The sequence below is a fragment of the Cololabis saira genome, unplaced genomic scaffold (assembly GCF_033807715.1).
Source record: "Cololabis saira isolate AMF1-May2022 unplaced genomic scaffold, fColSai1.1 scf033, whole genome shotgun sequence".
Lineage (NCBI taxonomy): Eukaryota > Metazoa > Chordata > Actinopteri > Beloniformes > Belonidae > Cololabis > Cololabis saira.
Window position 1 is genome coordinate 475,001 of NW_026906197.1, and position 10,500 is coordinate 485,500.

General features: G+C 44.1%; 3 non-coding genes across 3 annotated transcripts; all 3 read left to right on the forward strand.

Moving 5' to 3' along the window:
• Positions 1–1,444: 1,444 nt before the first annotated feature.
• Positions 1,445–1,526, forward strand: trnas-aga (transfer RNA serine (anticodon AGA)). Its single transcript has one exon. It is a non-coding gene; the product is annotated as a tRNA-Ser (tRNA).
• A 7,896-nt stretch (positions 1,527–9,422) lies between these two features.
• On the forward strand, positions 9,423–9,504 carry trnas-aga (transfer RNA serine (anticodon AGA)). The gene has a single exon. It is a non-coding gene; the product is annotated as a tRNA-Ser (tRNA).
• A 256-nt stretch (positions 9,505–9,760) lies between these two features.
• Positions 9,761–9,833, forward strand: trnav-aac (transfer RNA valine (anticodon AAC)). Its single transcript has one exon. It is a non-coding gene; the product is annotated as a tRNA-Val (tRNA).
• Positions 9,834–10,500: the final 667 nt, after the last annotated feature.

Genomic DNA, 10,500 nt, shown 5'->3' on the forward strand with positions numbered 1-10,500 from the left:
CCCAGGAGCTTCCACCACCAGACCCCAGGAGCTTCCACCACCAGACCTCAGGAGCTTCCACCACCAGACCCCAGGAGCTTCCACCACCAGACCCCAGCAGCATCAGCACCAGACCCCAGCAGCATCACCACCAGAACCCAGGAGCTTCCACCACCACACCCCAGGAGCTTCCATCACCAGACCCCAGGAGCTTCCACCACCAGACCCCTCTAGCTGCACCACCAGACCCCAGCAGCATCACCACCACACCTCAGGAGCTTCCACCACCAAACCCTAACAACAACTCAACAACCTCAAAAACCCGGCTCACCTGGAGCCACCCAAAGACCCGGCTCACCGTCCGAACCCGGGGACCCGCTTTTAAGCCCCCCACCGACCGGCCACTCGAGTGAAAGAGCCAGCCCTTGGGCCTGGAGGACCAGGGCCCTGGTACCATAAACACCCAGACGCTCCTAGCACCATGGACAGCACTCTGTCAGATGCTCAAGCGCATATTGTTTTTTACTCATGTTCTGGTTTCAGGACCACAATAAAAACAGAATAAAAGCTGAACAGGGTTCCATGGTGTAATGGTTAGCACTCTGGACTTTGACCCCAGGAGCTTCCACCACCAGACACCACTAGCTCCACCACCAGACGACAGCAGCATCACCACCACACCTCAGGAGCTTCCACCACCAGACACCACTAGCTCCACCACCAGACCCCAGCAGCATCACCACCAGACCCCAGCAGCATCACCACCAGACCCCAGGAGCTTCCACCACCAGACCCCAGGAATTTCCATCACCAGACCCAAGGAGCTTCCATCACCTGACCCCAGGAGCTTCCATCACCTGACCCCAGGAGCTTCCACCACCAGACCCCACTAGCTGCACCACCAGACCCCAGCAGCATCACCACCACACCTCAGGAGCTTCCACCACCAGACCCCAACAACAACTCAACAACCTCAACAACCCGGCTCACCTGGAGCCACCCAGAGACCCGGCTCACCGTCCGAACCAGGGGACCCGCTTTTAAGTCCCCTACCCCCCTCCCCCCCACTGTGTGGCGGAGTCACATCCTGGTTATACAGCAGAGTGGCGCAGCGGAAGCGTGCTGGGCCCATAACCCAGAGGTCGATGGATCGAAACCATCCTCTGCTACTTAAGAGATCCTCTCATACATGAGATGTGAGAGATTAACTGAAATCTATCCAGAGCTTTTTGGAAACAAGAAAGTGGATGTATGATCTATGAACATACTGCACTGACTGTTGATGAAAATGCATTTAATCAAAATGAGGATGAAAATATGTCTCAACCTAATAAAGTAAAACCAACCATTTTAAAATAAAGTAAAACCAACCATTTTAAAATAAAGACTCTAAATTGTCTATTTCTGAAGATTCACACACACACACACACACACACACACACACACACATACACACAGCTGACAGGTTGTTGTGGCCGAGTGGTTAAGGCGATGGACTAGAAATCCATTGGGGATTCCCCGCGCAGGTTCGAATCCTGCCAACAACGAGTAATGTTTGAATGTGCAAGACGACAGCCTAATTTGCAGTTATTAAGCATATCCAGTACTGTCTTTCAAAAGTAATCAGTTGGCTTCCCTTGTGGTACATTTTGTATTTTCTACCCAGCATGGTAATACCGATGGATGATTTTTAATTTTACCGCACCAGGACAACTTATATGAAATCACACATTTATTTCTAACATGAATGATTTGAAGATAGGATTTTTTTTTCGTTACGCCCGCCATTTTCAAAGCATGCAAGTTTCTGTAGTGTAGTGGTTATCAAGTTTGCCTAACACGCGAAAGGTCCCCTGTTCGAAACTGGGGGCAAACATGTAATACTGCAATAATATTATTTGGACTTGTAAAACCCCTCTAATCCTCTTCTTGGTGCTCGGCACAGGAAGGTCGACCATCTCTTTCTCGCATTGGGTCTTATGCAGAAATGAATTTCGTTGCAGTTCCACAATATCATTTTATTTATTTCAAACCAACAAAACCACAACTCTTGTACTACAAAACAAGAACAGAAAGTTACAGGACACCATTGAACAGAACAAACAACAATACCAACAACAGACACTATAACAAAACAAAAACAAACACTGTTTGAAAAGGGGATGGCAGAAGCAAAGCTTATTTCATTTCCAACACACATTTAACAAAGACAACCATAACACAAAGTTACTCCCTTAAACCCTCTTCCCCTCAATCATTTCATTTCTTTACATCAGTTTCTCTCTTCTTCCCTTTTATACAATTCAAAGACTGCTTTTCTGTACTTGCTTTTAAATTGACTGACACTTTGACTAAGTTTAATTTCATCTTCAAGGCTGTTCCACAGAATAACCCCTCCAACAGAAACACACATACTCTTAAGAGTTGATCTTACACTTTGTTGTTGTAATTTAAGTTTTCCTCTTAAGTCATACCTTTTACCACCTTCCCTGTCATAAAATAATTTTTGAATTAAACTTGGCAGAAGATAGTTTTTAGCTTTGTACATGATTAATGCAGTTTTCAATTTGACCAAATCAAAAAATTTTAACGCAGAGGCCTTAAGAAAAAGTAAATTAGTGTGATCATTGAACCTGACATTGAAAACTGTTCGTATGGCTCTTTTTTGTAATATATATAGAGGCAACAGGTTGGTTTTATATGCATTACCCCAGACTTCCACACAGTAACTCAAATATGGCAAAACAAAAGAATAATATAAAATAAGTAGAGACTGTTGGTTAAGTATGAACCTAGATCGCCTCATAACACCCACACTCTTTGCAATCTTGGAACATACATAGCCAATGTGAGTTTTCCAGCAGATTTTTTTATCAATTATCACGCCAAGAAATGTGATATGATTCACTCTTTCGATACTTATATTATCTATTATTATTTGCACTGGAATGTCAACTTTACGTCTGCCAAATAAAATTAGTTTTGTTTTTTCTAGATTAAGTGACAATTTGTTATAATCAAACCAGTCTTTCAATTTATTCATTTCCTGCGTGATTTCTTGTAAAAGCTGCTGCAAGCCCTCACCAGAACAAATCATGTTGGTATCATCGGCGAAAAGTACAAATTTCATAACTTTTGAAACTTTACAGATGTCATTTATGTACAAAATAAAGAGTAAAGGCCCCAATATTGACCCTTGAGGCACACCACAAGTGATATTTCTTTCTGAGGAAATATGATTGCCGATTTGGACAGACTGTTTCCTGTTACCTAGATAGCTTCTCAGCCAGTTCAAAACAGTCCCCCTAGTGCCATATCTCTCCATCTTTTTTAACAAAATATCATGATCTATGGTGTCAAAAGCTTTTTTCAAATCAATAAAAACTCCAATGGTGAACCTCCCTTTGTCTAAATGTGTGGTTATTTCTTCTATTAAATCAATAAGTGCATGTGAAGTAGATCTGTTTTTTCTGAACCCATACTGACTATCCGATAACAAATTATGCTTCTCTACAAAGCTATTTAATCTGGCAGCAAATAGCTTCTCCAGTAACTTGGAGAATTGCGGCAATAGGGAGACTGGTCTGTAGTTTGTAAATAGATGGCTGTCCCCAGATTTAAACAATGGTATTACTTTCGCAGTTTTCATTGAATTTGGGAATTTTCCTGACTGGAAGGACAGATTACAGATGTGCGTGAAAGGTTTTAAAATTCCATCTATGACCTTTTTCACTATTGCCATGTCAATCCCATGAAGATCTGTTGATGTTTTATTGCTACAGCTCCTAATGATTTCCATAATTTCATTTTCATCAACAGGATTAAGGAACATTGAACCTGGATTTCGATCTATTAGGTAGTCTAGTTTTTCATTTTCCATTGGAACCCTTTCGATAATCTTTTGTGCCAACTCCGGTCCAATCCCAACAAAGAATTTATTAAAACCATCCACCACATCGTCCATGTTCCTAATAGTCTTGTCTTTATCTACAAAATAATCTGGATAGTTCTCCTCCTTTGATCCGTTTCTAATAATTGTATTGAGCACCTTCCATAAACCCTTGATATTGCTTTTATTATTTTCAAGTAATGTAGTATAGTAATCCTTTTTACAATTCCTAATGATATTAATTAATTTATTTTTATATATTTTATATTTGGCTTCAGCATCTTTAGTTCTAACTTTGATGAATTTTCTATATAGAAGATTTTTCTTTTTGCAAGCATTTATTAGTCCTTTTGTTAACCATGGATTTACATACTTTTGTTTCTTGACATATTTTTTAATCGGACAATTTCTGTCATACAATTTTTTTAAAGTTTCAAGAAATAAGTCATACGCTTTATCACAGTCATTTTCTTGATATATTAATTCCCAGTTTTGAGTAATTAGGTCAGTTTTCAATGCATTGATTGATTCTTCTGTTTTAACTCTTATATATTTGCATCTGTCTAGGTTCTTTACCCATCTATACTTGATATCATACACTACAAAAACTGGAAGGTGATCACTAGTATCGTTAAGTAATAGTCCACTCACAGTATTGTTATCCAAAATGTTAGTGAAGATGTTATCTATTAAGGTAGCACTGTGTGACGTTATTCTGCTTGGTCTGGTGATTTTTGGGAACAAACACATGCTAAACATTACATCAACAAATTCCTCTGTTGGTTTATGCTTCTTAGCATTTAAAAGGTCAATATTAAAATCCCCACATATGAACAAATCCTTTTGGTTAATTACAGAAAACATTTTCTCCATCCACTCTTTGAATAGATCAATATTTGAACCCGGGGCCCTATAGATACAGCTTATAATAATATTCTTTCTTCTTTTCAATTGAATTTCAACTGTTACACATTCAAATACCTCATCCACAGCCAGTGACATGTTTTCTATGATTTTACAGTCAAAGTTTTTGTTAATATAGAGTGCGACAACCCCTCCTTTTTTGTGTTGTCTGTTTGTGTAAAACATTTCGTAACCACACATATTGAATTCTGTACCTTTTTCAGTATTTAACCAGGTCTCAGACATGGCAATTACATTAAATGGTGAATCAAATTGCTCTAAGTATTCTTTAATGGAACTATAATTTGTATACAGACTTCTGCTGTTAAAATGGATAAATGAAATTTTGTTTTCAGTATTAATCATTCTATTAAATTTCATATCCGTATAGTACTTACAATCATTACTTATATTCGCAAAAAAGTTATTATCAGGATCAATTTCATTCACCATACTTTGCTGTTCATAATCCGTGTAAATGAAAGTTTCCAGTTCCAAACTATCACAATCAACACTTGTGGACGTTTCCCCATCTACCTCATCATCAGATGAAGCTGAGTGGTCACAATCAACGCCAGACATGGACAACAAATTCCAGAAGTAGATCAACAGGGAAGTAGTCAGTGATATTGGGTGAGGAGCAAGAGCAACACATTGGACAGACAGACAGACAAACAAAACACACAGATACACACATAGACACATAAAGACTCAAACACAACCACATAAAGACGAGAGGCAGGATAGCTGAGCTATCTACCGCAGACTCAGATTGCTGCCTAACTAATAGGTGAAAGAAAAAATTACAAATAAGAGGGCACTTTTATACTATAAAATAAATTAAAAAAAGGACCCTTTTTTTTTCTTTTCTCTCCCTTTTTTTTTAAACAGAACAAAAACATTTATGCTGCATCTGAATGCACACATGCATCAGCATACCTCTATGAGCATGCTCACACACAAAAACCAGCTAACTGAGCTTGTTAAGATCATGCAGTTTTAAACTAGGCTATAAGCTCAATAACAAAGTCAGACATAACACATTTCCAACAATACAAAACAAAAGCGCCTTCCCTTTTTTTCTTTTTTTCAATTTATTCAAATAATCACTTGGCACAATTAACCCCCCCCCCCCCCCCCCAACTCAAATTGTAGCCTATTGCATTTAATGTTCTATTATGTTATTATATTACTCCCTCATAACTTTACAATGGTGGCTCCGCCCCTGTCCAGTAACGTTCAAGCACCCTTAGTTTCACAGTCTTTGCAACAGTTTTAACTTTGCGTGCTTTGAGTGCTTCTTTCTTTACGGAGTTTTCAGTGTCTGTTTACGGCAAACACATAGTCGAGCCCATATATGTCTATGGTCGAGCCATATCTGACTCCGGGTTACCCCAAATGACAGTCTCAAAAGTCAATAATAGTCTGGGAGAGAGCGGGGAGAGAGAGCGAGAGAGAGAAAGAAAAAGAGAGAAGGAAAGAACTAAAAGTAGAGAGAAAAAATAAAAAAAGAAGTCATCCCTCAAGCGGAATAAGTTGCGAAGCTGGCAACTTCAGGACATGGCAACGCTACTCACAACTTCATCCAGGGGAGGAGGATGACGAGGACGGGGAGGAAAGATGATGGAAGAAGGACTCAGCCTCTTTAGGAGAACTGAAGAATTTTGGCTTTCCCTCCACCATCACTCTCAACTTGGCAGGATACATCAGAGAGTACTTCATGTCCGCGGCACGGAGAGACTTTTTGACAGCGTCAAACTGCCGCCGTTTCTTCACTAACCCAGCGCTGAAATCAGGATACACATGGATACGCGCACCCATATGGATGAGCTCACCTTTCATCCTGGCCAGCCGTAAAATCTTCAATTTGTCCTGGAACTGCAGAAACTTGACCAGGATGGGTCGGGGAGGAGCGGAGCTGGTGTTGGAGCTGAAGGTGGGAGTGCGATGGGCTCTTTCAATGACCGGTGCCGCTGAAAAGTTGTCTTTTCCCAGAAGTTGAAGAATCAGCTGGCTCATGAAGGCGATCACGTCTCCCCCTTCTTTATGCTCTGGAATACCGATGAACCGCAGGTTGGACGACCGGCTTCTGTTCTCGGCTTCCTCGGCTTTATCCCTCAGGTAGATGTTCTCTTTTTCCAGCACTTGCACTCGTTTTGTCAAATCACTGAGGTTGTCTTCATTAGCGCTCACACGCTGTTGGACCTCCGATATTTGTTCACACATTGTTGATAATGATCCCTGAATGTTGATCAGACCAGTTTGGATGGTCTCAATTTTACTGTCAAAATGAGCCGTCATATCAACTTTGACTTGTTGAATGGCTTGCCAGATTGAATAGAGGTCGACCTTCTCCGCCATGCCGCTGTACAAACAATTCCCTCACTACAGGAGACCAGGTAACTCCACAGTAGGGCTTAACAATGGCTAAAACGACAGTAAACAAATCTAGTCGATAACCTTATATCTGTGCACTTTGGTGAGGGTTTTAAAGAGGTTTAAGCAGCCCAAATTAATGCAGCAATCTGGAGTCTGCAACAGACGCTCACTCAGATGTGGCCATCTTGATGGCAACTGATTAAAAGCCAGTCATTCCCCATTTACCTAATCTTTCAAATGTCCAACTTTACAGGAAAAAAATAAACATATTACAGAGATTTTTTACAGGATCTTTTCGTCATGCCCGCCTTTTTCAAAACATGTAAGTCACTAGCTCCACCACCAAACCCCAGCAGCATTAACACCAGACCCCACTAGCTCCACCACCAGACCCCAGGAGCTTCCAACACCAGACCCCACTAGCTCCACCACCATACCCCAGCAGCATCACCACCAGACCCCAGGAGCTTCCACCACCAGACCCCAGGAGCTTCCACCACCAGACCTCAGGAGCTTCCACCACCAGACCCCAGGAGCTTCCACCAGACCCCAGCAGCATCACCACCAGACCCCACTAGCTCCACCACCAGACCCCAGCAGCATTACCACCAGACCCCATCCACCACCAGACCCTACTAGCTCCACCACCAGACCCCAGCAGCATTACCACCAGACCCCATCCACCACAAGACCCCACTAGTTCCACCACCAGACCCCAGCAGCATCACCACCAGACCCCATCCACCACCAGACCCTACTAGCTCCACCACCAGACCCCAGGAGCTTCCAACACCAGACCCCACTAGCTCCACCACCAGACCCCAGCAGCATCAGCACCAGACCCCAGGAGCTTCCACCACCAGACCCCAGGAGCTTCCACCACCAGACCCCAGGAGCTTCCACCACCAGACCCCAGGAGCTTCCACCACCAGACCTCAGGAGCTTCCACCACCAGACCCCAGGAGCTTCCACCACCAGACCCCAGCAGCATCAGCACCAGACCCCAGCAGCATCACCACCAGAACCCAGGAGCTTCCACCACCACACCCCAGGAGCTTCCATCACCAGACCCCAGGAGCTTCCACCACCAGACCCCTCTAGCTGCACCACCAGACCCCAGCAGCATCCCCACCACACCTCAGGAGCTTCCACCACCAAACCCTAACAACAACTCAACAACCTCAAAAACCCGGCTCACCTGGAGCCACCCAAAGACCAGGCTCACCGTCCGAACCCGGGGACCCGCTTTTAAGCCCCCCACCGACCGGCCACTGGAGTGAAAGAGCCAGCCCTTGGGCCTGGAGGACCAGGGCCCTGGTACCATAAACACCCAGACGCTCCTAGCACCATGGACAGCACTCTGTCAGATGCTCAAGCGCATATTGTTTTTTACTCATGTTCTGGTTTCAGGACCACAATAAAAACACAATAAAAGCTGAACAGGGTTCCATGGTGTAATGGTTAGCACTCTGGACTTTGACCCCAGGAGCTTCCACCACCAGACACCACTAGCTCCACCACCAGACGACAGCAGCATCACCACCACACCTCAGGAGCTTCCACCACCAGACCCCAGGAATTTCCATCACCAGACCCAAGGAGCTTCCATCACCTGACCCCAGGAGCTTCCATCACCAGACCCCAGGAGCTTCCACCACCAGACCCCACTAGCTGCACCACCAGACCCCAGCAGCATCACCACCACACCTCAGGAGCTTCCACCACCAGACCCCAACAACAACTCAACAACCTCAACAACCCGGCTCACCTGGAGCCACCCAGAGACCCGGCTCACCGTCCGAACCAGGGGACCCGCTTTTAAGTCCCCTACCCCCCTCCCCCCCACTGTGTGGCGGAGTCACATCCTGGTTATACAGCAGTGTGGCGCAGCGGAAGCGTGCTGGGCCCATAACCCAGGGGTCGATGGATCGAAACCATCCTCTGCTACTTAAGAGATCCTCTCATACATGAGATGTGAGAGATTAACTGAAATCTATCCAGAGCTTTTTGGAAACAAGAAAGTGGATGTATGATCTATGAACTATGAACATACTGGCTGTGGATGCTGACTGTTGATGCTGACTGTTGATGAAAATGCTGTTGATGAAAATGCATTTAATCAAAATGAGGATGAAAATATGTCTCAACCTAATAGAGTAAAACCAACCATTTTAAAATAAAGTAAAACCAACCATTTTAAAATAAAGACTCTAAATTGTCTATTTCTGAAGTTTCACACACACACACACACACACATACACACAGCTGACAGGTTGTTGTGGCCGAGTGGTTAAGGCGATGGACTAGAAATCCATTGGGGATTCCCCGCGCAGGTTCGAATCCTGCCAACAACGAGTAATGTTTGAATGTGCAAGACGACTGCCTAATTTGCAGTTATTAATCATATCCAGTACTGTCTTTCAAAAGTAATCAGTTGGCTTCCCTTGTGGTACATTTTGTATTTTCTACCCAGCATGATAATACCGATGGATGATTTTTAATTTTACCGCACCAGGACAACTTATATGAAATCACACATTTATTTCTAACATGAATGATTTGAAGATAGGATTTTTTTTTCGTTACGCCCGCCATTTTCAAAGCATGCAAGTTTCCGTAGTGTAGTGGTTATCACGTTCGCCTAACACGCGAAAGGTCCCCTGTTCGAAACTGGGCGGAAACATGTATTACTGCAATAATATTATTTGGACTTGGAAAACCCCTCTAATCCTCTTCTTGGTGCTCGGCACAGGAAGGTCGACCATCTCTTTCTCGCATTGGGTCTTATGCAGAAATGAATTTCGTTGCAGTTCCACAACTGATTAAAAGCCAGTCATTCCCCATTTACCTAATCTTTAAAATGTCCAACTTTACAGGAAAAAAAGAAACATATTACAGAGATTTTTTACAGGATCTTTTCGTCATGCCCGCCTTTTTCAAAACATGTAAGTCACTAGCTCCACCACCAAACCCCAGCAGTATTAACACCAGACCCCACTAGCTCCACCACCAGACCCCAGGAGCTTCCAACACCAGACCCCACTAGCTCCACCACCATACCCCAGCAGCATCACCACCAGACCCCAGGAGCTTCCACCACCAGACCCCAGGAGCTTCCACCACCAGACCTCAGGAGCTTCCACCACCAGACCCCAGGAGCTTCCACCAGACCCCAGCAGCATCACCACCAGACCCCACTAGCTCCACCACCAGACCCCAGCAGCATTACCACCAGACCCCATCCACCACCAGACCCTACTAGCTCCACCACCAGACCCCAGCAGCATTACCACCAGACCCCATCCACCACAAGACCCCACTAGCTCCACCACCAGACCCCAGCAGCATCA